The sequence below is a fragment of the Passer domesticus genome, chromosome 16, assembly GCF_036417665.1.
Source record: "Passer domesticus isolate bPasDom1 chromosome 16, bPasDom1.hap1, whole genome shotgun sequence".
Taxonomy (NCBI): Eukaryota; Metazoa; Chordata; class Aves; order Passeriformes; family Passeridae; genus Passer; species Passer domesticus.
The window spans coordinates 14,083,006-14,109,157 of record NC_087489.1 but is presented as its reverse complement, the minus strand read 5'-3'; the positions used below and the strand labels follow the sequence as shown (position 1 = coordinate 14,109,157).

The window sequence follows — 26,152 nt, the reverse complement described above, 5'->3', positions numbered from 1 at the left end:
GATGGGACAGAAATGAAATATCTTACTGTTGTAGATCGAGGTAAGCAGTGCATCCTGATCTAATTAGCTCTGTGTCCTCTGGGGGTGGGTTTTGTTTTCACAGCACCTCATAAGGGGTTTTATTTAGCTAAGGATAACACAAATCTTGCGGAGCAGAAGGTGTCACCCTCCTCCTTGGACAGCTACTGAACATGGAGCTCAGGGGACAAATGTTGGTTTCCAGGTCACTTTCTTCTGCGAGCAAAAAATGGTTTTGAAGCCCCATTCTTGATGCACTTTAATGGGCACATTACATCAAGAGAAACTCTGTATTTACTAATATGAAATGGGAGAGATTAACGGGCATTTGAAATCGCTGATTTCAATTTTTATCTGATGCTTACTCCACCCCCATGTTGCCCAAAGAGCTTCTCTATATTTGTTTGTTTAACCAACAGTTTGAAATGCTCTTTGTTCCCAAAGTGTGTCCTGAGGAAACAGACTGTTAAACAAGATTGATACCAATTGATCCACAGATAGATATTCACATTGATGAATCCTCTCCTTTTACACTTGATATGCTCAGTATGAGCAACAGATTTTCAGTTATTACACGGAAAGCTCCCAAGCCACACCAATGAATTTATTAAACCACGCTGGTTTATGTATCCAGCTGAGAGACTGACAGCCCTGTACAGTAGATCCATACTTAAAACAGACAACTCCTGTGGAGCATTTGTACTGAATTTAAAGGAATATATTATATGAAATCAATAGAAGTTTTGGTATTGATTTCACAGGACTGCGAATTCACTCAGCACAGCTCTAAAACAGGGATAAAATAAAATGCACGGGAAGCATTAGGTTAAAATAGAAATTAAAAAGTTGCTGTATTTAAGGCTGGGAAGGCAGCACAAGTAGGCAAAAGAGCACAAAGAAAGTGAAAAATACGGGGAGGAAGAGGAAGAATGTGACCGAGGGAAAGCTGTCCTGGTTGTATTTTTCTGGGAAGGTGTTCCCAGCCAGCCGTGGTTATAAATAGGCTGCCCTGGCTGATTACATCATATGCAAAAGGCATTTTGCTTGGCTTTAGCACGATCATATGGATTAGCATGATTACAGCTCCTGGACTTGAAAAATAGCAGGCTTCCTTTTCAGGCTTGACATTTTATTTATTTTTTTAAGAAAAGTCCAGAGGAACAATCTTCTACCACCAAGAGAGCCGAGCAGCGTCCCTGACAGGCGAGTTTCCAGGAGCAGCTCCTGGTGATAACAGCAGCTTTTGGGACACCCTGCCTCTGCAGCACGTGGAGCTCCTGCCACCAGGAGCTCAGAGCAGCTGGCCATGCCCAGCCCTGGAAATTCCTGTGCTCGGGAATGGTGCTGCAGAATGGTTACATCCCTGGAAAAGCCTGTGTACATCTCCCTGTGCTCACTTACTAGCTCCCACCAAGGGAAAGGACGTTGCCTTAAATCCTGCCTCATCTCTGAGCAGCTGTTTGTTGCTGGGAAGAACACAAAAATGTCAAACTTAAGTCCTTTTTTATGTATTCAGAGTCCAAATGTAACTAAAACCCTCTTTTCCTGTGTGTTACCTACACCTTTACAGCTTGGAGAGCCCAAAAAGGGAAAGGTGTGTGAGGCACAGCAGTTCCCTTGGCCGGGGCACTCCTGCCCTGCTCCTCCTCTGCAGGGCTGGGAGCACCCTGGAAGTTCCCCCTGGAACACGTCAGGGCAGCTGCGAGGTTGCTGATATGAAGCTGACCATAGCTCTGCAGGCAATGTAAATCAGGGTGATTAACATTCATGGTTGGGCCAGTTAATCAAGATTGAGTGCAGAGACTCAGACATTCACATTCAGGAGCAGTTCATGAGCGTGTTAAACGAGTGTTGGCAAGGGCACTGACTCCTCCAGAGCAGATTCTGTCCCAGTCCAAACCCAGGAGGCTCCTCTTTAAACACCTTTTATGCCATTATAACTACGATAATGGAGGGATTTTTTTTCCTCATGTACAGGAAAATAAAGGTTCTATTTTCCCCCAGTCCATCCTCATTCTAGAAGCTGCTGAGCACCTTGGTCAAACCTGATCACAGGGGAGGAGTTCTGAAGACATGAGTTTGTGTTCATTGAGTGACAGTCATCACCTGGAGAGAGAAGAAATACCCAAATTAATGTGGTCATTGGGAGCAGAATTAGGGTTCAAACCTTACCCAGACAGCAGCCAGCAGGGCAGAGGCACCAAAGTGGGGCTGAGCAGGGGGAGAAGGATGGAGAACAATCCTTGAGCAGCCTCAGCCACAGCTCAGGAGCCAGGGAACAGCTCCCTGCTCGACCTGGTGGTGCTTTGGGTCCAGATAATGCAGCACAGCATTGCTGGAAGAGGAGCAGCAGCTTCCAAGAGGGAATTAATGTTAATAATTAACATTAACATTATGAGACATTAATGTTCATGCAGACACGAGTCAGCTGGGCCGTGGTCCTGCTTTTATTTGTGTTTTCAGGCTGGTATCATCACGGGGTACCCTGTTCATTACTGACCTTCAGGCCATTGCTAGAAACTCTCTTTCCAAGCTCAGCTCTCCCTCACATGGGAAAGGAATAACACAGGAATTGGAAGTTATTGAAAGAGCCACCAAGGAGGAATGAGAGGCATGTGGGTTAGGCAGGTAAACAAACAAATCTCTGGGTGTTTGTTAAAATGCCCGAGTGTTTCACCTGTGCAGGAGTAAACTTTATCAGCTCTGATTCCTCAGCGTCCTTGTGCAATGTCTTGTATTAGATGGCAGATGCACTCTGAGAGCAAGGTCCAGCTTTCCCCAAGAGCACCAGTACATTTGGAATGGGCTGCCTGGGTGTTAAGTGAATAACATTCCCCCTCCTCTGCAATATTTGTTCAATTTCAAACACTTACTTGCTTCTGAATGAACCCAAGATCAGAGGTAGGTGTAACTTGGCTTTGTCTGCTGTCTTCTTTGAATTTCGTGGCCCAGTGATACATCAGGGAGAGTAACAGGAATCCTGTGAGATCCTTTCCTGCCAGACAAGGTACACAAACCCTTTCTTTAGCACTGGGCTGTAATGGAGCCTAGGGAGACTCTCATTATTGCCCCTTTTTACAGCAGTGGTGTGAGGGTGCACCGGGGCTGCCTCAGCCTGGGCTCATCCCCTGCATGCTTTGGAATTGGGTTATGAGGCTTTTTTTTGCCTTTTTTTTAATTTTCAGGGAATACCAAACAATATCTGAGTGTGCCAGTGAAGTATTGAACCAGATGGCAGTGAAAATACAAGTTAGTGGGTAGCAAATGAAGACCCCCTCCCCTGTGTCCTTGTCTCAGACATTGAGGCAGTGTTGCTCCATAATCCATTTGTTGTCCCACTTGTGTTATCCTAAAAAGCAGCTGGTGATGACTGTCCTGGCCAAGGGCTGGGTTTGGTGCCAGCTCTGTGCTCCTGGGGCTTGCAGAGAAAATCGTCTGGGTGGGGATGACTTGAAACAGCAACTCGAGAGAGAATTATCAATTTCCTTGCTCGTGTCAGCGGAGCACCAAGATCGAAACTGAATTATTTTCAGATGTCAAAATACCACTTAGCAGGGGGCTTTCACTTAGTAAAATTAGCTTTCATTTTCTGCTTTTATGACTATGATTAATAACATTTTTTTGAATGTGGTAGACCTAATTCCATTTCTTCTGCTACAGCAGTTTTTCCAATTACGTTTATCCGTTATATCCCAGTCCTAAATTTGGCTACTTTCCATATGGGTGAATTTGGTTCATGCCACACTTTGAGAAGGACTGGCAACCAGTTATGAGTGGAGATTCAGAGCAGGTTGGGGAAGTGCCATCTGCTGTTTGGTAACTTTTAGTTAAAAAAGGAAAATATTATCAACAACTAAAAAATCCCCAAGCCCCTTGTCTTAACTGTTGTGGTTGGAAATCAACAGGGAAAAACCCAACCCAAACCATTAACACTTAAAAGCATGAATAGAAATCAACACAAAACTATCCAAATAAAAGCTGACAGAAAAAAGGACACAAATGTATGAGTTTGTTTTTTATGAAGCCTTAGCTTGGCACGGTGACTTGAATACCTAAAATGATCAAATTTAGTGCTCTACTCTTTATGCCAGGAGGGAGGGGGAATGCAGGGGACAGAACAGAATGGTCACCCTTATCTGCACAATTTACAGAGTGTTGTCCTCCTCTCACAATTTACAGATCTGGTACCAAGAGAGTGGGAGAAGCTGATCCCTTCCTTCTCCCCATCCCTGCAGGTCATTCCTCGTCCAGCACTCAGTGGTGCTGTGCTCTGCCTGCCATAATCATCTCAAGAAACTGATTTCAGTGCATTTTCTCCACCTTTGATGACATTTCCAAACCATCCTTTCAAATGAACTGAGGGGTTTTTGTCTGGACTTTCAGAGGTGCTGAAGTGCCACAGCAGAACCAGCCCAATAAAGTTTGGATCACACTTTAATATTTGATGTCTGTACTCAGCTGAGTGTATCAGCTCCCCTGAGTGCCCTGGGAGGCTCTGGGGGTGGGTTTGGGCAGCCCTGGGTGCCAGCCTGGCTGCTCCAGCTGTGCCAGCCTGGTGCTCCAGCTGTGCCAGCCTGGTGCTCCAGCTGTGCCAGCCTGGTGCTCCAGCTCTGCCAGCCTGGTGCTCCAGCTCTGCCAGCCTGGCTGCTCCAGCTCTGCCAGCCTGGTGCTCCAGCTGTGCCAGGGCCACCCCTGAGCAGGGAAGGTGCCAGGCAGCTGCAGGCTCCAAAGAGTTCAGGGTGATGCCCTTGTGGACGTGGCTGTCCCTCAGTGGGGGATGAAGAATTCAGGAGGAAGAAAACAAGCAGCCAAAGCGAAATCTGTATTTGGCTCAGAACAAAAGTACTTTTTAAGCCCTTCATACTGATAATCGTGGCAGGGATTTGGCTGCCAGGAGAGCTGGTGCAGGGCTTGGGTTCAAGCAGGATAAACCCATTTTCATGGCAAACCTCCCACTTCGCAGCTAGTTGTGTCTTGTAACTTGGTTGTCCCTGGATCAACAGCTGAGTTTTAATGTAGTTATGTTAGCCAAGGCCCAGTCTACTCCACAGACTTTAACTAGATTAAGAGGCAGATCAGCTATAATTGGAGTCCCTGATTGAATTAGATTGGGATTACAAATATAATTGGATACTACCCTATTTGAGACACTTCAAAGGAAATATATCTTCGGAGCATGAAAGCTGAAAAATCAACAAACCTTTGGGAATCCTTGAGCCTGTTTCCTGTGTGGACACAGCCAGGCCCGTGGAGCTCCAGAAAGATATTTTTTAACAGACAGTTCACTCATAAAAACCCTAAATCAGATTCCTGACGTACATTCAAGTCACTTGCCACTTTTTAATCTTGCCCGTGGTAGTGGTACAGCCAGATTAGGCTAAAACTGTGCCTGCAAGAAGCTTTAAAACCCAGCAACAAGTCCTAAGTATGGACTAATAGGCCTCAGGTTTATTTGGGGTATGAGCAGGAGCCAGGGGTGAAGCACAGAACCCCTTTGGCTGATGTGGCTTGGGCAGAATTTCCATTTGAAAGGGGCACTTGGGTGAACAATGGTCCCAGCCTGGCTCAGTGCTTGACACCTTGCAGCACCTAAGGGACAAAAGCTGAAAAACTTTTTTTTTTTTTTTTTTATATATGATATCTTTTCCTGTTTGTGGCCTTCAGTCTGTCACTGCTGCGAGCCTCCAGCCACTGGGTAAGTAGGTCACACCGTGAGCAGGCTGATCACAGCACAGAAAAACCCTCCTGCATACAGTTTGGGGAGAAAACCAAAAATCTAACTGCCTCTGAACAGACCAGCCTTGAGACCGAAGGAAATTTCAGCTCCACCCTCCAAATCCCCAGTCCTGGTTCAACGTGAGACCCCAACGCTCCTGGGGGATGCTCCAGCCTGCTCCAGGCACCAAATGACTTCAGCTCACATCCCCCCCTCCTTCAGTGTCCCAATCTCCTTCCCCACGGCCCCCACACACTCAGTTTTATCGGTTATTATTGTGTGAGGGGTGTTTTCACACCAGCCTGGGCTGCTGTTGGTTATTTCTGGATGTTCCCTTTCTTCACCTTCTCCTTGCACTCATGTGGCGCTCACAGAAGGAGCTCTGCTGGGGCTGTGCCCAGCCCTGAGGTCTCAAAGTGCCTTCCACACATGAAATATGGGTTAGAAAACAAAAATCAGCCTCAGCAAACCACAATCCCCTGCCCCATTCCTCACAACACTCAGCCCTGGCTCTGTCCACCAAAACTCGAGAGCAGCAAAGCCCCTTCAGAGGGCACTGGAACAGCAGTTCATAAATTGTAACCCCCCCACTCTTTTGCTGATTAATTGTTAACAACATCCCTGTTTAAAAGTGTGCCAGGACAAACTGGGTCCTGATTTATTTTTTTGCCATCCCACAGTCAGGTATTTTTAGGCAAAAAGACAAATGCATTAAAGTAATTCTGTGGCCCAAAGTGAGGCCTGTAACCATGACAGAAAAAGGAGATATGGGACTCTTGGCTCCTTTGTGTGGCAGATCATGGGTATTTATTTATGTGTCATTTTATACACCAGATTTATGCTTGCAGTTAAGTTTCAGTGTAAATTGGCCTGGCCTGGGTGTCTGTTTAATTGCAGGTGCAAATCAAGCTGGTAAAAAAATCAAGCTCTTTCCTTCCCTTCAGATTTGGAAGCAGCTCCCAAAATCTGAGTGGGGATTTTACAGGTGGCAAAAAGCCTCGCAGAAAGATCTGAGCTCTTACCTGTAAATGGGCCCTTGTGCGTTTAATTAAAGAGCTTTTCCACAAGAAGCTGCTCTTGTTAGGTTCGGGTGCACGAATTCACTCAATTTTGCACATCAAGAGAGTAAATCGTCTCCAAATATTGATATATGCTGAACCTATTGATCCAGCCGAGCAGGTATCTTCCCTGCAGCCGAGATTTCCAATTTCTGAGGCGGGTGTTGTGTGACATCTTTAGCATGAGCCATCTTTATCTGGGGCTGGTTAATTGAGGGGGCTCAGGTTACCCCAGGAGCCAGGCTGGGGGTTGCTCTCATCCGGGACATCAGGAATTTTGGCTCCAAGAACAATTCTTTTCAAACTTTTCTTTTCATCTCCAAGATTGACCTGGGAATTTCCAGGGAGGGAAGGGAGAATAGCTGGGGTGGAAGCACCGAGGAGATTGGCAGTCACCTTGCGTGTGCTAAAGGGTGACCAAAGAGAGGAAGAAAATGCAATTTCCTTTATTTACTAACCTTGCTCCATTCCCGGTTTTGTACAACTTGGCAACAAGTATTGATTTTTCAGGAGTTTCTTTTTACAATTACAAAAGAAAACGAAATTACTGATTGGGAAGGGAACCTTCTTTGTTCTGTTTTGTAAAAGAACCGGGGAGTTCTGAAGAAATAGAAATGCATTAAAAGATGAAAAAGGGAAGGAAGAAGATGATGCCACAGAAATCAATACAGAGAATTAGGTGAAATAGAACACCTTGTATGTTCTTCAGAAAATCATTTTCCATACGCTAAATACATTTGCAGACTTGTTTCCTACAAACCTTTCCAAGCTGTTATTGGAGTATGAAGCCACAAGTTTTGAAATGGCTGAGAAATATTTCTTCTTTTCTGGGGAAAAGCAAAAGGTTGGGAAGCACTTGGGCTTTCAGACACCAGATGAGGTAATCTCAAGAAAAGCAGATTTTATCCTCCCTAGAGCAGCATAAATTATTGCCTGGGGCTGGAAGGGCCCATCGAGGTTCAGGGCGTTACCTGCAGGTGAGGTGAGAAAGAACTGGAGGTGGAACATCCTCCTCACCCCTGCTGAACACCTTAAAGCTCCTGGCTTTAAAGGAGTCACTGTGTGACCTCAGAGGAGAAATGGTGAAATCAGGGCTGGGGAGCCTGAATTTGGGGTGAAATCAAGGCAGAGGAGCCTGAATTTGGGGTGAAATCAAGGCAGAGGAGCCTGAATTTGGGGTGAAATCAGGGCTGAGGAGCCTGAATTTGGGGTGAAATCAAGGCAGAGGAGCCTGAATTTGGGGTGAAATCAGGGCTGAGGAGCCTGAATTTGGGGTGAAATCAAGGCAGAGGAGCCTGAATTTGGGGTGAAATCAGGGCTGAGGAACCTGAATTTGGGGTGAAATCAGGGCTGAGGAGCCTGAATTTGGGGTGAAATCAAGGCAGAGGAGCCTGAATTTGGGGTGAAATCAAGGCTGGGGAGCCTGAATTTGGGTGAAATCAAGGCAGAGGAGCCTGAATTTCGGGTGCTAATGCCTCTGGCAGAAATGGAAGCACCACAGCCCCATCCCCTCAGCCTGCCCCTGGTGTTTATTCTGGGCTCGGGTGCTCAGGGCTGTTAAACCAGAACATGGCAGAGCCCAGGAGGCCCAGCCAGGAGCCTGATGATGATGATGATGAAGTTCCAGGTTGGAATGAGCCAAATTCCTGCTTCCCGCCAGCGATGGGCACAGGAGGGATGTGGCAGCCAGGCTTTGGACAGGGTTCTGAGCCCACAGAGCCCAAAGCCCCCAGCTCAGCTCGGTGACACTGGAGCCTCAGCACGAGCAGCACCGCGGCTCAACCAGCCTGAGCTCCCACCTCGCTTTTGTTCTTTTTGTGCTGCACTGGCTGAAAAATAACCCAGCTGAAAAAAAACCCCAGCCAGCAAGCTGCAGGCTCAGCTGGGTCATCTCCTCAGCCCACGGCCACAAAAAGTGTGTGTGGGTCCCTCAGGGAGGAGGGGAGGCTGCAGCCCCAAAGCTGCCCCCCCAGACCAGGCTCAGCCCCCCAGGTCAGGCTCATCCCCCACCCAAAGCCAGGCTCAGGCCCCCAAAGCCAGGCTCAGGCCCCCAAAGCCAGGCTCAGCCCCCCCCCAAAAGCCAGGCTCAGCCCCCCCCCCAAAAGCCAGGCTCAGCCCCCCAGGTCAGGCTCAGCCCCCCAAAGCCAGGCTCAGGCCCCCCCCAAAGCCAGGCTCAGGCCCCCAGGTCAGGCTCAGCCCCCCAAAGCCAGGCTCAGGCCCCCCCAAAGCCAGGCTCAGCCCTGGTTTATGCAGCAGAATTTCTGCTCCTGAGAAGACTCTTGTGGGTCTTTTTGCCACCAGCGTAACTTCACCTCTGGGAAAGGGGAAATTAGTCTGCAATTATGTAATTATCAGCCACCCCGAAGCTCAATTAATGCGTTTTGTAACTCTTCCTGAGGAGGGGGAGCTCTGCTGGGTGCAGGGGTGACTATGAGCCCAGGATTGGTCCCTGCAGCTTTGCCTGGCTGTGCTGGTGCCCGCAGTGAGGAGTGCTGCTCAGGCTGAGCTCAGGGCAGGCAGGGTTTGTCTGCAGCTCCTGCCCGGGCTCACTGCAGACCCTGCCCGTGAGAAGGGAGCTGGGAATTCTGCTGGGACAGCCCAGGCAAGGCACACAGCATCAGCCCTGCAAGAATGCAGGGGTGCATCCCCTGGGCCAGGCTGCATTTTCCTCCCCAAGGGCTGCACAGCACAGCAGAACTCTGAAAATCCCCTAAAAATCCTCCTGTCCCTGCTTGGCACTGCCCGTGCTCCCCAGGGTGAAGCAGCTTTTCCAGTAGTGAGGGGTCTGCAGAGCTAAGCAGGGGCAGTGACACCAAAATAAGGTTTGGTGTAGAAAATAAACTCAGCAAGGCTTTGAAATTTGGTGTAATGAGCAAGGCTTGATGCTGCCCCTGGGTTTCTTGTCCCCAGGGCATTGCAGCCTCCCCTGCAATGGATTTGCTCCCTGAAGCTGCTCTGCCAGCTGCCAGCCTGGCCAGGGAACGGCAGTGCCATGCAGGAGGGAATGGGAGGAGCCCAGAAATTCACCTTCTCACACTTACTGAGCCCCGAGGAGCAGGGTGTCAGCTCTGTTCTGCAGCCACGGAACAGCATCTTCACCCAGCCCCATCCTCCAGGGCCTGGCATGGGTGGGATGGCCCTGGTGGGATGGGTGGGGATGATCAGAGCCCTCCTGGGATGGGTGGGCGTGCTCATTAGCACTGGGGTGATGGGGAACACCTGAGGCTCTGGCCCCCACAGTGCTGGTGACCCACCAGCTCCTTTCTGCTTTCAACATTTACCCCAGGAAAAATGGATTTTATTTCATGGAACCACTCAGGAGTCTCCTGAGTGAAAAGGGACCCACCAAGTGCAGCTCCTGGCCCTGCAGACTCCAAGATCCCCACCTGGGAGTGTTGTCCAGGTGATCCTCGAGCTCTGGCAATCAAATCTCACGTGTAAACCAAATTCAAGTGTGGTTTTGTTATCTGTGAATACGATGGAAGTTCCATCCATGTGTGCTCAAAAAACAAGGAAAAATGGGTTTGATTCACGCTTTGAGAGGATATTTTTACAGACTTCCGTGATTTTGGGGCTCTGCAGTTACAGCTGATGGTTCTGAAGGTGACTGAGCAGTATTCAGAGCCTCTCTGCTCTTACCCAGCAGGTTCTGGGTACAAACTCTTTGGTTTCGGGTTTCCAGCTCCCACGATGTTTGAGGTTTCTTTGGAACTGCAGTTCCCAGACAAACAAATGCTTGTAAGAGAAGCCTTTCTTCTGCACATCTCGGAAGTAATCTTAAAATATGGGATAATAAAGAAGAGCTTGAAAATGTGGGGTCTTGGTGGGGTTCATCCTGAGGTCATGAACCCTCAGAAAGTAAACAGAACATTTTTAGTATATATATTTTCAGTATATGGATATTTCCAGTATTTACATATAACCTCTCTGTGTCTATATGTATATATTTATTTATATGGATTAAAGTCTCAGATAACTTTGAGGTAATTTTGGAGCTTTTGGGGATAATTTAAGCTAATATCTGGCAGTGTGAGTGTGTATGCCTTTGCTCTATAGGGATTTTTTCTGTAGGACTTCTATTTTTTCTATAGGGATTTTTTTCCTCTTAGAACTAGGAGCATAATGCTGTGTTTATCTCTTATGAGGGATTTATTGATCTAAACTCAGTGAATATTCAGCTTTCCAGAAAGCTGTTTTAAAACAGGCAGGAAATCAGATTTCAGCCTGCTGGAACCTGAACCCCAGTCCCTTTAGTGTGAGGATCACAGCAGGGGAATGGATTGTGGAGCACAACTTGGGAAGGGTCTCAAGGATAAGGAGGAGAAATGCTGGGGATGCCAGGAAGGGAGGAGTTCTGCTGCTGAGGAAGGAGCCCAGCTGATGGCTCCCTGTGACATTATTTGTGTGACTTTATTTATTATTTTATTATTTATTATTATTTTATTTTTTTCCCCTCAGGAAAGAATAAAGATAAATAATGCAGCAGAAGGCTGAGTGCAGCATCTCTCTGAGGGACATTTCACCTTTCCTGCACACTGTGAGCACCAAAACTTGATTTTAGGACCACAGAGATGAGTGTGTAGGACAGAAATAACTAAACCAGGAGGAGGGGAAGGTGCCTGTCTCATCCAGGAAGGAGTTTTGATACTGGGCGTCATCTGATGCTCAGGAAAGATAGTGCCAAAGACCAGCAAGACGATCAGGCACCACACTTGGTTCTGTTCTCAGCTGAAAATCAGAGTGCAGATCAGATCTGAAGCCTGAGGTGAAACCAGCCTTGCAGAAATGCCATTAGCATCACCAGTTAAACAAAGACACTTCTGGCATCCAGTCTGTGCATGACACTTTTAAAATCCTTGGCTGGGTGGCCACGAGTCCCACAGCTCCATAAATCACTTCCCTGAGAAAGCACTTCCTATGGAGTTGCTGTCTAATATAATAAAATATCTCTTGGATGTCATGTCCCCTTTTTATGTCTCTCTCTGCAAATTTGAAATGATTTTACTTCCTGCTGGAGTCAGGCTGTTGTTTAATACTCAAAAGCCTTTGCCTGTTGCTCAGAAGTGCTGAGCACCCCCAGAAGGAGTCGTGGGCTCTGTGGGAGCTGAGCTCTCTTTGGATCAGGTGTGGATGCTCAGGCAGCTCAGCGCTGCCTTTACTGGAGCCCCTTGGTGGAACAGATTCCCAGCTGGCTGACAGAGCAGGTCACAGCTCAGGAATTCACTTTGTGGAGGGATCTACCACCTGCTCTGAAGACACATTGAAAGAATTCAATCCAAAGCTGGGCCCAAATCCCAGCTGGCAGCTCACCTTTGTCACTACATAAAACATAAAACAACACGACACAAACACGCTGCTGTTTTCGAGGTAGAAAAAGGAAGTTTATTTTCTGATTCCAACATTTATAGATTTCCAAAGGTGACAGTGATTGGAGGGTGACAGTGCCACCTCTCCAAGGACACTGGGCAAACCAACAGCCCATCAGATTTCTCCTCCTCCATAAAATAATCTAAACAATAAGTTGTTTACAGAAAGTGTGTAAAAAAGTTTGCTACAAAAATATAAACACCAGAAGGCTTAGAAAATCTTAAAAAATCAAGGTGACACACCTTTGCATCTGCTGACTAATAATTACAGCACAGGATGGATGCACACAGCTCCTGCTCTCCCTGTGGTGATGTGGGTGGGCTGGAGGCTGAATTCCCAAATAAAAGATGCACGGGGACAGTGCTGGACCAGCCCCTGGTGCTGTTCTGAAGCTGAATCGCTCCGTGCGAGTAAAATATTTTGCTTATAAAGAATTTTCATAAACATGTCTGGGGATGTGTATGAGAGGTGGGTCGAGGATGTGCATTAGGGGAAAGCTAAACAAGCTGCTATAAACACAGGCTGGCTCTGGGGAGGAGGAGGATGAATGGGCTGGCTCTGCTCTGTCCCAGAGCCTGCAGCACCAGCCCCAGCTGGGAGAGACACCCCAAACCAGAGATCCTGGCTCCTCCACAGCCCCTGCCAAAACGCCTTTCATCTGCACCCACATCCACCTCACCTCCAGCTGGAATACAGAAGGGCAGCTCTGCCTCGGGGGGGTCTCAGTGCTGAAAATATCTGAAATTCTCAGGCATGGGAATCACAGAGAATGAGGGGATTTTGTTGGGTGTGCTGGTAAACACTTCTGAAACCTGTGTCCTGCAGGTTCTGAAAGGGATTTGGGCACTGCAGGGCAGAGTTAGGCAAGGAAGGGGGCTTGAGAAGAGCCTGAGCATTTCAGGTGCCCGTTCCCACTGGAATTCAGACACAGAATTTGTTTCCCTTTACTTTCCCTGCAGCCTTGATTCCCATTAAACCCCAACTTGGGCAAACCTCAGCTGGAGAAATCAGATGTTCAGCATTTAAACTCTGGTATTTGCCTAAATATAGATGCAAGTGCCTAATTTGAGACTTGCACTGAACCCGTGTTTAAAACTACCACCACCTAACCAAAGGCACAAATGCACCCCGAAGAATCAAACCAATAATTGAATTCAAACGCTTTCATCCAGATAAAGGGCAGCAATTGAATTAAAATCTGCAAGGGTTTTTGGAGCCAGGGTGGACAGTGTAAGTTATAATCTAGTTTATGCTAAAAGTACTAATTATATGTCCATGGTATTCATCAGAGTAAAATGCTTCCTGTGTGAGGTAAGAAAAAGTATGGTAAAGATTAAATTAATTATACATTTTATAGATGAAACTATGTTTCTAATATTTTGTAACTAACAATAACTTTAAAGGGCAGCTGTAAATATATAGTACTTTGGGACCTTAAAAGATTGAAATAAATAACATATGGAGCAAAATAACGTGTGAGGCCTGGATTGCAGTTTTGCTAACATCCCTTTCAGAAGTACAGCATCATCCTGACAAGTGTGACCAGCAGAACACCCAGCTCACTACAAACCCTGAAATATTGCCCAGAAAAGGACTTTTCCTGGGGGAAGTTGGAAAACTAAACGGACAAAAAGTGAGGCAGGGAGGGCTCAGCAGGAGCAGCCCCAGAGCCTGGCTGTGCTGCATTAGCAGACCTGCATTTCCCAGCTGTCAGCACTATCCACTGAGAGGCCACTAAATAAATCACAATTCCCACCTCGCGGGTCTCGTTTCCTTGCTGCTGCTCGCACCTCTGCGGTGACACCTTGGAGCAGGGGATGGTCTCTGTTCTCTGTGCCAGGGCAGGCTCTGGCTGCTGGAGCATCCTCTGCCTGCCCTGGCAGGGTCTGGGGGCTGCTCAGGAGGGGAACTGCAGAGGGATCAGAGCTCAGCTGAAGCTGCCTCTGCTCCTCCTCATCCTCAGCTGGGATCAATGTCCCTGCCCAGCTCCTGGTGCCACCTGCCAAAGCCATTGGGGACACGAGGGACAGCCCTGCTAACCAAACAGCCAGGAGTTTGCTTTTTGCTTTCACTAATTAATTGTGATGGTTCTTTTTTGGGGACAGGGGTGGAATGGTGGCTGTGAGAAGAGGGCAGCAGCAGCTGTGGAAACCATTGCTGCTCCCAAGCCCCAGCACAGAAGGAGCAGAGGCAATTCCCTGGGACAGCAAACAAAGAACTTCCATGTGAAGATGTCTACGTGTGGCCACCCTTGCCCAAAGCCTTTTTTCCCTTCTTTTTTTCTTTTTTCCCTGTTTATTTTGTGGCCTCTGTCTGATTAAGGCCCCTTTTTGTGTTCTGCTCGGCCTCCTAGGCTGCATCAGTAACAACTTGGTGCTATTTAGTTTTATTTGCTCTTAAAATGAACAAGGCATTCTTAGGATGTGTTATGTGATACTCCTGGTTTGTTACTTCCCCTGGATAATAAACAGTCTGGAAATTAATGATTTATAGAGGGTTAGTGCTTGGGTGACAGAAGCTGGGACAAGTGGCTTGACTCAGCTCCCCTGTGCCTGTAACTCCAAATATCTCAGATGATTCTGAATAAATTTGCATTTATCCTGCCTGGTGCCCCTCTTTCAGCACACAGCAGAGCTTTTAGCACTGACGTTGTGGCCTCTGACGAGGGAACCTGGTGCAAGCCCTGGCTGTATTTTCTTTGCAATGAAATACACACACAGCTGAGTTATATTAGGGGGACGATTCTGCCTGCTAGACTCCAACTGGGCCGTGTTTGATGTACAAATAAGCTTCAGCCCTCCAGGAATTCGGAAGACAGAGCATCAGCCCCTGCTCAGCCCTGCTGGGAGGGATTCTCCCATGGGAACAGGCAGCAGTGCAGGCTGGGGCCATCACCACTGCTCTTACCATGGGCTGGGCACTGTTGTGCTTTCCAATAATCCAGGGTTCCCTCCAATGCCTGCTCCAGGCACCAAAATCCTTCCTGTGCTGCCCTCCTTGTTCTGAGATCTGTCACCAGCCTGGGAACTGCTCCAGCCTTAAACCAGACAGGGATCCAGGGATGGAGATGGGAGAGGAGTGATGGGGAAGGATGCACGGAGCCCTTGCTGCCCCAGCCCAGGGGTCTGGGCCTCTGGAGTGGTTATCAGGATGATTATGCTGCCTGGCACGTAATGAGGCTTGATTCTGCAATTAAACATAATTGTTAATTAACTAAGACAGCATTTGCACCGAAATGAGCTCATGGATAGCTGCACACAGCCTCAGCTGCCTTGGCTGGACTGCACAAACTGCCCCCACCTATCAAACAGATTTAAAAGAAAGCTACTCAAACACATCATTACCAAATAAAACTGAGCAATTCTCAGTGGTGGAACACAAAATTTGGAGAGCACTGTTAAGAATCAACCTTCAGCTGGCTGTGAAGGGCTCTTGCTGCAGCTGGAATTTGGGCCAACTCTGTTCAGACTGAGGAAAAAACCTTTTTGTAAGCTGTGCACCTGCACAAATGCCATTAAAACCCGAAAGGGAAACAGCAGCAAGCAGTTCTCGCATGAACTCCCTGCACTTCGGTGCCCCAAGGGTGGGTCCTGGGCAGAGCAGGGGATGTAACACCCTCCAACAACGGGCCTTTGTTAGCAGCTCAGGAGGGGCTGCAGGACCTTTTCCATACAATGGGGAGGGCTGTGCAGATCCACAAACAAACACCCCCGGGGCTTGGTGGGTTTGGGGCAGCACATAACCTGAGGTGGCAGAGTGGCACTGCCAGCAGCCCAGCTCAGCTCCTGGCACTCTGGGACAGTGTCTGAGACACCACAGGCATGGCTCAGTGGGGGCAGCATGGGCATAAAGGGTTTACAAAGCTTGGATCTTCCCTGGGTTCCTGGGAATTGCACAGGGGTACTCCACAGCCATCACCAGAGCTGCTGCTAAGATGATTTTCCCCAGGGGCACAGAGGGATAAAACCCCCTCATATTTTGATTCTCAGCTCCTAACCCACAGGCAGAGCAGCAAAAAGCTGCCTCCTGTCAGGGCAGGGAAAGCCCAGCTGAACAGGGAGAGCAGAAGCTGAAAGGCTGCAGATAAACTCAGCCACTCTGAACCTGCCACGCTCACTGTGTTTTCCTGGTGGCTGAGGAGGAAAACGAGCAAAGCTGGGTGACGAGAGGGCAGCGTGGAGGTGGTGTTTGAGTGGCTGGGAGCAGTCAGGGCAGCCCTGCAGTGCTCAGAGCAGCCCCTGACACGTGTGCCACGCTCAGGGCACGTGCTGCTGCTCTGCCCTGCCCTGCCAGGCACCTGGGCCTGCCTCCTGTATGAATTTTAAACGAATTGTTAACACATTTTATGAATCTGGTAAAGGGGTGCTGGTGTGGGAGAGAGCACGTGTCTGTTCTGCAAGATGGAGTAAATAAATCAGGAGTTCCACGAGATAAAACTTTATTGAGCAGCAATAAACGACAGAAATGCTGCTCACAGCCTTTAAAGGCACGTAAAGGAAAATAAAGCACTGAGGGCTGAGTGCTTGGGCTGGGCTGGGGGAGAGGGTGCCCTGCCAGGGACAGGCACTGTCACACCTGGGAGCCTTCCAGCACCTGCACTTGCTGCTCACAGCGTCTCCAAGGTTGTGGTGCCTTTCTTTCCCCAGACAGAATCCTTGCCTCCCTCTCTTTCCCCACCAGAAACTCCTCTGCTCTCTTTGGAGCAGAGCTTTGGAGCACTGAAGTTGTTCTTTGGAGAATATTATTACTATTATTATTATTATTATTATTATTATTATTATTATCATCACCATCATCATTATAATCATTATCATTATTATTGTCATTATTATAGTTGTTGTTGTTAGTGTTAGTGTTGTTATCTATTATTATTACAACTATTATTGTTATAGTTATTGTTATTGTTAAACTAATGATGATAATGTTGATTATGTTGATAATATAATAATAATAATGATAATAATAATAATAATAATAATAATAAAGTAACTCAAGGCCATCAGGGAGCAGAACATCAAAATTAGGCTGAAAAGGGGGCAAAGCAAATTCTCATATTTCTCTCCCAAAATTCTTCACAAGAGTGCCCTGATCCTGCCAGAGCCTTCTGGCCGTCCCCAGTGGGGTGGGCAGGAGCTGAGCCAGGCTCTGGGGGCTCTGGAGCCTCCTGGGAGCTGCCAGGGCTGGTGCTGGTGCTGACACCCTGCTGCACGTCAGGCACTGCACGTCCTGAGCAGGAAACTGCCAGAATTTGTGCCCAAAGCTCTGGCAGCTGTTGCAGCGTGGGCCAGAGTCCTGTCCACCACACCACACACCCCTTCCAGAGATACTGACCCCACCTGCAGGGAAGCTGGGCTCCAAATGGAATATTTGCAGTTTTTACCAGTAAATTTAGTGTCAAATCCTCTCAGGAAGCAACAGATTCTCACTTTTGTTAGAAAGTACACAGATAATTTGGCTGGACATTCCAAACTGCAAAACTAGAGTTCTGCATTATTGCCATGGGCGCTGTGGATTTACTTTACAACTGTTAATGCACATCTCTAGGTGCAGATGAGCAGCTCCCATTGCTGGGCTCTGTTTGCATGTCAGCTTCTCTCTCAGCATCCCTCTGGCCACGAGGCTGCAGTTCCTCCCCCTGGGGCAGAATGGCAGCCCAGCTTCTGGGGAGCTGGGATTCTCCAGGTCCAGGTCTCTGCTCTGACTTTGCTCCACCTGTTATTTCTTTGGTCTTCAGGGATATTGGGATGATTATAATTTGTCAAAACTAGGAAATGAAAATAACACAGAGATGTCTTACCCAGAGCACAGGGAACATCATTTGGTGCTCCCAGGGAGAGCTGGCACTGCACAGCCTCAGTCCTGCAATTATTCCCTTAGCCCAGCCCAGTGCTCAACAAAGAGGAATTTCCATCATCCTAAATGTTTCTTGGTTTCCAAAAAATCTCCCTTTCACCCCCCAGAGATGCCCACAGGAGCAGACAGATAAATCTTCCTTTTTAGAAGAGTGATAAAGTTAAAGCAGAAGGGGAAGAGCCACTTGCTCCCTTTGGGCTGAAGGTGCAGGGGGATGAGCCCTCCTGCCATGGGCCAGCCTGGCTGTCCCTGCAGTGCCCTCTCGGGGCTGCAGCCCCATAAATCTGCTCCTCAGGGTACCCCCAATCCCACAGCACTGCTGGCTGAGCGTGGATGCCTCTGATGATGCAGCAGAGACCCCAGATAAGTGACTTTATGTACACATGGCACTAATCCCCTCTCCATCCAGACATTTTTAAAACATCTCCGTCCAGAATTCAAGCAGGGAGATGTGAAACGAGGTGAAATTATTCAGGATATACAATGGAGGAATTTTATTACCGAGCTGACTGCATTATAAATCAAGCGCTCTGTAAATGCAATAAAACAATTGTTTAGTCTGCATGATTCATACCACAAACCTCAGTATTCTGTGTTTTGATCTTATTGCAGCAATAAACTGTCTAGACAGCAATTAACAAACTGTTTTTTCTTCAGATGTTTGGAGTGCCTTTGCTGCCCGATCAGCACTCAGGAATACAGGGCTTTCTCTCCATTCCTATTAATTATCAGGTTGATCAAGAAGCAAGGTCAGCTGCAGTTGTACAGCCTTTCTCTTTCCATGAATTGCTACAGGAAAGGTACCAATAACAGTGGTTTTTATTAGTACTAAGATAAGGATTTATTCTACCATGATGCTCCAAAATGAACTTTACAATGTAATTTATAAGAGCAGAAGGTGCCATTTGGGGTCCTAATTCAACAAACTGCTTGTGCTTGTAGCCAGCTTTAAACATTTCAGAAATCCCAGGAGAAAGTGTGTGCCTGGAAATCAGTGTGGGTGGGACAGCAGGGCAGCAGGGCTGGGCACAGGGATGTGGCCCTGGCTGTTTGTGCTCCTCAGGACTCATCCCTGCCCTCCCTGGCTGAGTCTGTGCTCCTCGGGATCATCCCATCCCTTCCTGGCTGAGTCTGTGCTCCTCAGGACTCATCCCTGCCCTCCCTGGCTGTTTGTGCTCCTCAGGACTCATCCCTGCCCTCCCTGGCTCTGTTTGTGCTCCTCAGGACTCATCCCTGCCCTCCCTGGCTCTGTTTGTGCTCCTCAGGACTCATCCCTCCCCTCCCTGGCTGACTTTGTGCTCCTCAGGACTCATCCCATCCCTCCTTGGCTGAGTTTGTGCTCCTCAGGACTCATCCCTGCCCTCCCTGCAGCTGCTGCTGTGGCTCTGCACAATTCCCAGAGGATGACAACGCCCAGTCCCAAATTTCTCTGGGATTTTTCCAAAGCAGCACAGCAGGATCTGGGGCTCTCAGAGCATCCCTGGGTGTGCTGCTGGACAGCTCCCACCAGAGCTGAGCTCACCTGAGCACCCAGAGAGGGATGGATGTGCCAGAGCCAGCTCAGACCCCCACACTGCAATTCCCCAGGAAAACCCACCAGGAGCTGGGAGGAGCACAGGAAATCCAGCTCAGGTGCTCCATGTGCTGTTTTGAAGGAATAATTCAATGGGATTTGACTGTCACTCGAAGTCATGAGTGAATACCTGATATTTTCAGAGCAAAATGAAGACGATAGCATTGAGGCTGCTGTTCAGAAGTTATTTGAATAATAAAAAGTGTCCCCAAAGCCACTGACAGGTACTTGCTGTGTTGGTTTGGATTTTACACCACTGACAGAACCCTCCTCCTCCTCAGTCACCGTTTTCTTTTTTAACTGAACCCATCCCTTTGGGAACCTTACACAGGAAGTTGTTTTTCATCCCAAAATGGTTTTCCTCTATTCTGTACAAAGGCTGGGCAGATTTTGCAGGGTTGCCCAAGGAGTCAGACCTGCAGCTTTTATGCATTTCCCTGCAGGAACTTTTTTTCCTCCCTCAAGATAAAAAGATGTAGAGCTATGCAGACTTTCCAAACAGTGATCAGGGAACATGCACAGCCAGTCAAATCAAATTCTGAGCTTGCTAACCTTGGCAGTGCCCCTTTAAATTAACTTTGCAGCCTGAAGATGCACAAACAGAAGGGTTTAAAGACTTTCCCTGAAGCAGCAGCATAGAGGAGGGGAAAAAAATCCCATCTTGAATTTTTCCTAATTTGGTAATTTTAATCTTGGGCATGAAAACTCATTGTCACTGTTCACTTGGAGCTTTTCCTTTGGCTCAAAGACAATGCAGAGGGTCAGGGCTGTGCTGATGAGTCTTGGGAAGGTGGGTGGAAGGGGGATAAAAATCCAAAGTGTCTCTTTTGTGCTGCTGCATGCAACACTGCAGGCAAACAGCAAAACAGCTGCATTGTTAAGCTAAATGGCTGGATTTAATTAGCTCCTATATTTATTCCTTTCTTTTACACAGAGGTAAACCCTGTTCTTACAGGAGATGGAAAAGGAGACTCCTTTAATTATTTTGGAAGGGTTTTTTGTGGAACAAACCAGTTTCTCCAAGAGGGAGAGGCTGCTGTAACTCTGCTGTACTAAATTCAGCTGTTGCAAGGTTTTCTTTCCCCTCTCAAGTTATTTTTTATTAATTAATGCTGCATCCTTCAAATAACAAAACCATTCCCGGTACCCGTCTTACAACCCACAAACTCTTTAGGAAAAAAGAGAAATTAAAAAATGAAACTATTAGGAGCAGGGAATTGTTGAAAACAGAAATCCCATAAGGCTCACCTGCTTTGTAGTTTTATTCCAAACTCTACTCCTGTCATTTTCCCATTCAGTGAATTCAGTGAAACACCAAAGTTTTATGGCAGCAGAGTTCCCCTGGCTCAGAGTTTTATGTATAAATAAAGGAAAAACTAGTTTCACCTGGTTGTGCCTCAGGACTCAGGTGATGTTCATCTGTTTCAAACCAACTTTAACTTGCAGAATGCAAGCAAACTCCCAGAAGTGGCAGGGTTCTCAGTGACACCCTTGTCTGTCACCATCGAGTTCTCCACCGCCCTCCGAGCAGCCTGGAACACAAACCCAGCTGCAAATATCAATATTCTGAATTCACGTTGGGGCACTGCTGCTGTTGGGGCTGGAGCCCAGTGAATGCAGTGAAGCGGGCACAGGAGGCTCCTGTGGATGGATGGAACACAACCAGCACAGTAATCTCGTTACGTGGGAACGGGAGGTTAAACACCACTTCCTGCTATGGTAGCTGTTCAGTGCAGGATTGATGAAAAATATGCTAATAACGCCTGCTGAAAAGAATGGCTCGGTTCTTGTGGCTAATCTCCGCGGGTCCTAAGCGGCTTTTGTGCCTGGCTTTATCACATGCACACCGAGCACGAGCTCCGGGCCCATCTCCCACCCGCCTCAAACCCAGGGCTGGCCTTTTCCTTCCTCCGCGGGGAGTTTGCATGTCTACACAAATAAACGTAAACATAAAAATAAATGTGAATGTAAAGATAAATAGCATTGTAAATGTGTTTTTAAATAGAAATAGATATATATTTAAATATAAACATAACAGTAAATATAAGTATAAACAAAACAGTAAATATAAGTAATTTTTAATATAAATATAACCATAAATATACATGCATTTTAAAATATAAATATAACTTTAAATATAACTGTAAATATAACTATAACAATAAGTATAACTATAAAATATAAATATGGAAAATATAAAAATATAAATATAAATATATATAAATAAATATAAATATATAAATAAATATAAATATATATATAAGTACATATATGTATAAATATATAAAGATATAAATATATAAAATATAAAATATATATATATATACAGGCAGACAAATGAGCAGGGGCTGCTCCTCTGTGCCCTGCTCTGCCTCCCTCCCGAGGAGCTGCCAGGCCTGGGGTGGGCACTGGTGGGCTCTGCTGGGCCAGGCTGGAGGCAGAGCTCAGTCTGGACTCCAGGTGATGCCAAGAAGCCCCAAAGTTTCACACAGGACTTTTTATACAGATTTATTCTGCTTTTTATAGAGATTTATTCTGAGAAGGGAGAACTGGGCTGATCCATCCCCGTGTAAAGTTGCTCATGAATCATTACAGCTTCCATCTGGGGGAGAATAATTGGGCAAAGCTGGTAGTTAGAGCTGGACTTGAACTTGGGAACAAGGCTGGGAAGGGCACTGGGTGCTCACCACGGCAGCAGCTGGGCTGGGTTCTTGGTCCTGGGCTGGGTTCTTGGTCCTGGGCTGGGTTCTGAGTCCCTGGGCTGGGTTCTCAGTCCTGGGCTGGGTTCTCAGTCCCTGGGCTGGGTTCTCAGTCCTGGGCTGGGTTCTGAGTCCCTGGGCTGGGTTCTGAGTCCCTGGGCTGGGTTTTTGGTCCCTGGGCTGGGTTCTGAGTCCCTGGGCTGGGTTCTCAGTCCTGGGCTGGGTTCTCAGTCCCTGGGCTGGGTTCTGAGTCTCTGGGCTGGGTTCTTGGTCCCTGGGCTGGGTTCTGAGTCCCTGGGATGGGTTCTCAGTCCCGGGGCTGTTTGAAGTTTGCTCAGGCCAGCAGCATCTCCCAGCATCTCCCCACTTGACAGGGGACAAGGGACAGCCCTGGGGCAGGGACATCACTGGGGCAGGGACTGCACTCTCAGCCCCGGGTTTCTCCTGTGCATGGCCCACCCTCAGCTGGGGTCTGTCCTGCTTTCCTGCTCCCTCCATTCCCACAAACAAAGTGGGAATTCTCAATTCTCCCTTCAGTCTGCAAGGCAAGGCAGAGGGCTGAGCATGTTTGCTTCACACCAATTATTTTGGTGAGGTTGAGCTCTGAGGAGGGATGCTGGGATGGGCACTGGGAGCAGTGGGGTTTGTGCTGTGAGCTGCACAAAAGCTCTCGGGCCATGGCAGAACAGGACATTTATTTGTTCCCCAGAGCACAGAAGAATAGTCCTTTTAGCAGCTCTGAGCTCCTCGTTTTACTGCATAACCCAGCTGCACTGTAAGGCACTTTTGTAAGTCACAGCAGAGGGAAAAAAGTGAAAGAGGTGTGATTTCAGGAAAAAAATTAAATATAACTGATTGCTTAGCTCACTCTTGAGCTGCTTTGTTTCTCTGCACATCATGAGGGTGAGCAGTCATCAAATTATTGTGCTGTGTTTTCATGCAAATAAAATTCCCCAAGGAAAGAACATTTTAAAGAATCAGAAGCCAAGTGAAGTGCCAAGAATCCAGCTGCTGAGGGCTTGCATCACGTTATTGTCACCCTTCTCTCAGGAGCCTTCCCTGGTGTGGCTGTGAGCTGTGAGGAGCTGACACGATGCTGGGCACGTGGGTAATTGCTGATGATTGCACTCCACACAAAGGCTGGGGCTGGAACCCAGCAGCAGAGCAGAGATCCCCACTGCAAGAAAAAATTATACAGCAGCTGCAGTGCTGTTCATGCAGGAGGGGATCATCAAAAGTCACTCAGCTCATTTTGGGATGCCATCAGAGTCAGAGCCTGATACTTCAGGGGAATTCAAAATTCAAAAGTGCCTGAAAAAATGATAGATCAGGGGAAAAACCACTACAGGTTAAGATCCTTTATCAAACTTCCTGGGAGACAGAGCTAGAAAGTGGAACTTGTGCTGGTATTCTTAAAAGAGACTTTTAAATCTTTCCTTATTTCAATTACCTTCCTCGTTTGGAAGTGATTCCAGCTCCCAGAACAGGAGAATCGTGCTGGTGCAAGGCCTCCCTGGTGCATCTCTGCTCAGCCAGCCAGAGCAGCTCAGAATTCCTGTCCCAGAGCAGCCCAGAATTCCTGTCCCAGAGCAGCCCTGAGCTCCTGTCCCAGAGCAGCCCTGAGCTCCTGTCCCTGAGCTCCTGTCCCAGAGCAGCCCTGAGCTCCTGTCCCAGATTTGGCTCACCTGCCCAGGTGAGCTGCTGAGCGATGCACACACCTGAGCCTGCTCGGAGAGGTCAGTTTGTCACTTACAGAGCTGGGGACAATACAGGGGTGCAATATTGGCTCTTTTCTGGAGCCGTCTGGGGGTCAGTGGTGGCACCAAGGTCTCTGCCTTTGTCCCCAGCCTGTGACAGTCCCCTCAGCACCTCGGTCACTGCTAACACCTCTGGCATTTGCTGGCTGCTGCCCCTTCCCAAGTGTTATAGGTAAAAATGAAATATGCCCCATTCTAATAAAAACAAAAAGAATTTATTCACGACCGTGATACAGTCCCGACAGCCAACAATTACTAACTACATCCCTAACACCGAGGGACCCCAGTGCCAGAGCCTCACACCCTGTGCTGCTCAGCCTGCACAAACTCTGTATTTGGGATTTTCCCGGTGCAGAGCCACCCCCTGTCCCGTATCTGAGGAAATTCGAGCTCTTTTGCTCTTTCCCAGAGCAAAGTGCAGCGGGCTGAGCACAGACCAGCAGAAGCAGCAGTTTCACAGACTGATCCCTGCCTGCTTGGAATTCGGGGCTATTTATCCCCCCGGAATGAATGGGGAGATTTCCCTGAGTCATCTCCCCGTTCTCTGACATGGGAAGGAGCTGGGAGCAGGCTGGGGGAGCTCTGAAATGAAAATAGCAAATTCCACAGTTATGACTCCAGTAAAACTTACTCAGGCATTTAAATAACGGGACTTCCTACTGCCCAGATATCTTCCTTTCTGTGGGATTGTCTCAGGAAGGGATGGCATCAGGGATCATAAATTGTCTTTTGGCTTTTCAGCACTTTACAGGCTCCCATGCATCGCCAACAATAGGACTGGGGAATGACTCTTAACAGCTCATTAAGGCTGTTTTTGCCAAATGCAAATAATAAAAAGGCCTCTTAAGAGGCTGTCTCATTTTTATTCAGAAAAGGCTACTGCAGAATATAAAAAGATGCCATAAAATGGAAATGCAATGGAAGACCCAGTGCAGTTATCTTTGGGGTCCTTTGAAAGATTTCCAGGCTAACTTCAAATCTCATGGGCATTTCTGGGAGGATGGTTAATTCAGGAGGAAAATTAAAAAGTAAAAAAACCCAATCAGATACTGACATTGTGTTGGCAACACAGAAATATCTGGGGAGAAAGGGAGCAGAAATAAACAGGAACGAGTTATTCACAGACTTGCCTCACATTTGCCAGTTTTTTATACTCACAATTCACTTCTGCACTGGTCTGACTGCAGGTCTGGTGCTTCAGTGCTTTTGACCTTCCCACAGACAAAGAAAATGCACTTTGGCCATGCATGACACACAATTTGGTGTCTCCAGACAGGAAAGTGTCCCCACTCAGGTGCCAAGTGCTGGACTCGAGTTTCCTGGGCCATCCCAGTGCTCCTGTTGCTGCAGCTGCTACCCAAGTCACCTGTGACACTTTTGATATTTCTTCATTTTTCCTCCCCAGAAAGATGCAGGATTTTGGCTTGGTGACGTTATCACCTAATTTTTAGTGATGTTTTCTAGCTCCTCTAAATTTTCCTTCCTTCCCTCATTCAGGGGACTGGAATATTCATTAATTTAAAGCCAGGCCTGCAGGCAGCCTGTGGTAAATGGGATATCTGAAGGTTGTTTTGGACACTGTAACATCCTGGTTTGTATGGACAGGAGCTTTGGATCCATCTCCTCCTGCTGTTAAATCCCAGTTTGTACCAAAGGCATGGAACAAAGATCCATGGATTTCAACTGAACAGGACAATTCCTCCTGCACAGCTTTGGAATGGCTCCATGAAAAAAACCAGAATGGAAATGCACTGACTGTCATTCTTATACTGCCACTGACTTGCACAGGTGACCAATGGTGATGAATTTCTGAGATATTTACTTCATCTCTGTCCCAGAAAGACTTTCTTATATTGTCTGGGAAAAAATGCTTCCCAAGATCTGAACAACTGCTTAACTACCAATGGTTTGAATGCTGGTAGATTTTCCTTATTTTTATTATAAGAATTGGGATTTATTATGTAGCAACAGCAGAAATCCCCCAGTAAGAGCCAAGCTGCTGTTGTGGGAATTGGGTCTGTTACCAGAATTCCCCAGAAAATCACTGAACACCCCCATGGGGAGCCTGCAGAATTAAGATTCTTCAAAAATTTACTCCTCTCTCTTAAATC

The 26,152-nt window shown here is 47.5% G+C and overlaps 3 long non-coding RNA genes across 4 annotated transcripts in view; 1 reads left to right on the top strand and 2 right to left on the bottom strand.

The window, feature by feature from the left end:
* Positions 1–251: 251 nt before the first annotated feature.
* On the bottom strand, positions 252–9,972 carry LOC135282028 (uncharacterized). Its single transcript, XR_010348385.1, has 3 exons — positions 9,834–9,972; positions 2,892–3,013; positions 252–2,124 (listed from the first exon to the last, which is right to left on the bottom strand). It is a non-coding gene; the product is annotated as an uncharacterized LOC135282028 (long non-coding RNA).
* Positions 9,973–10,237: 265 nt separating this feature from the next.
* On the top strand, positions 10,238–11,760 carry LOC135282027 (uncharacterized). Its single transcript, XR_010348384.1, has 2 exons — positions 10,238–10,530; positions 11,251–11,760. It is a non-coding gene; the product is annotated as an uncharacterized LOC135282027 (long non-coding RNA).
* A 10,974-nt stretch (positions 11,761–22,734) lies between these two features.
* The window catches only part of LOC135282210 (uncharacterized), a 51,732-nt gene continuing 48,314 nt past the window's right edge, over positions 22,735–26,152 (bottom strand). For both annotated transcript variants that reach the window (XR_010348504.1, XR_010348503.1), the window contains exon 4: positions 22,735–23,461. This is a non-coding gene — a long non-coding RNA (uncharacterized LOC135282210). The remainder of the gene's footprint in view (positions 23,462–26,152) is intronic.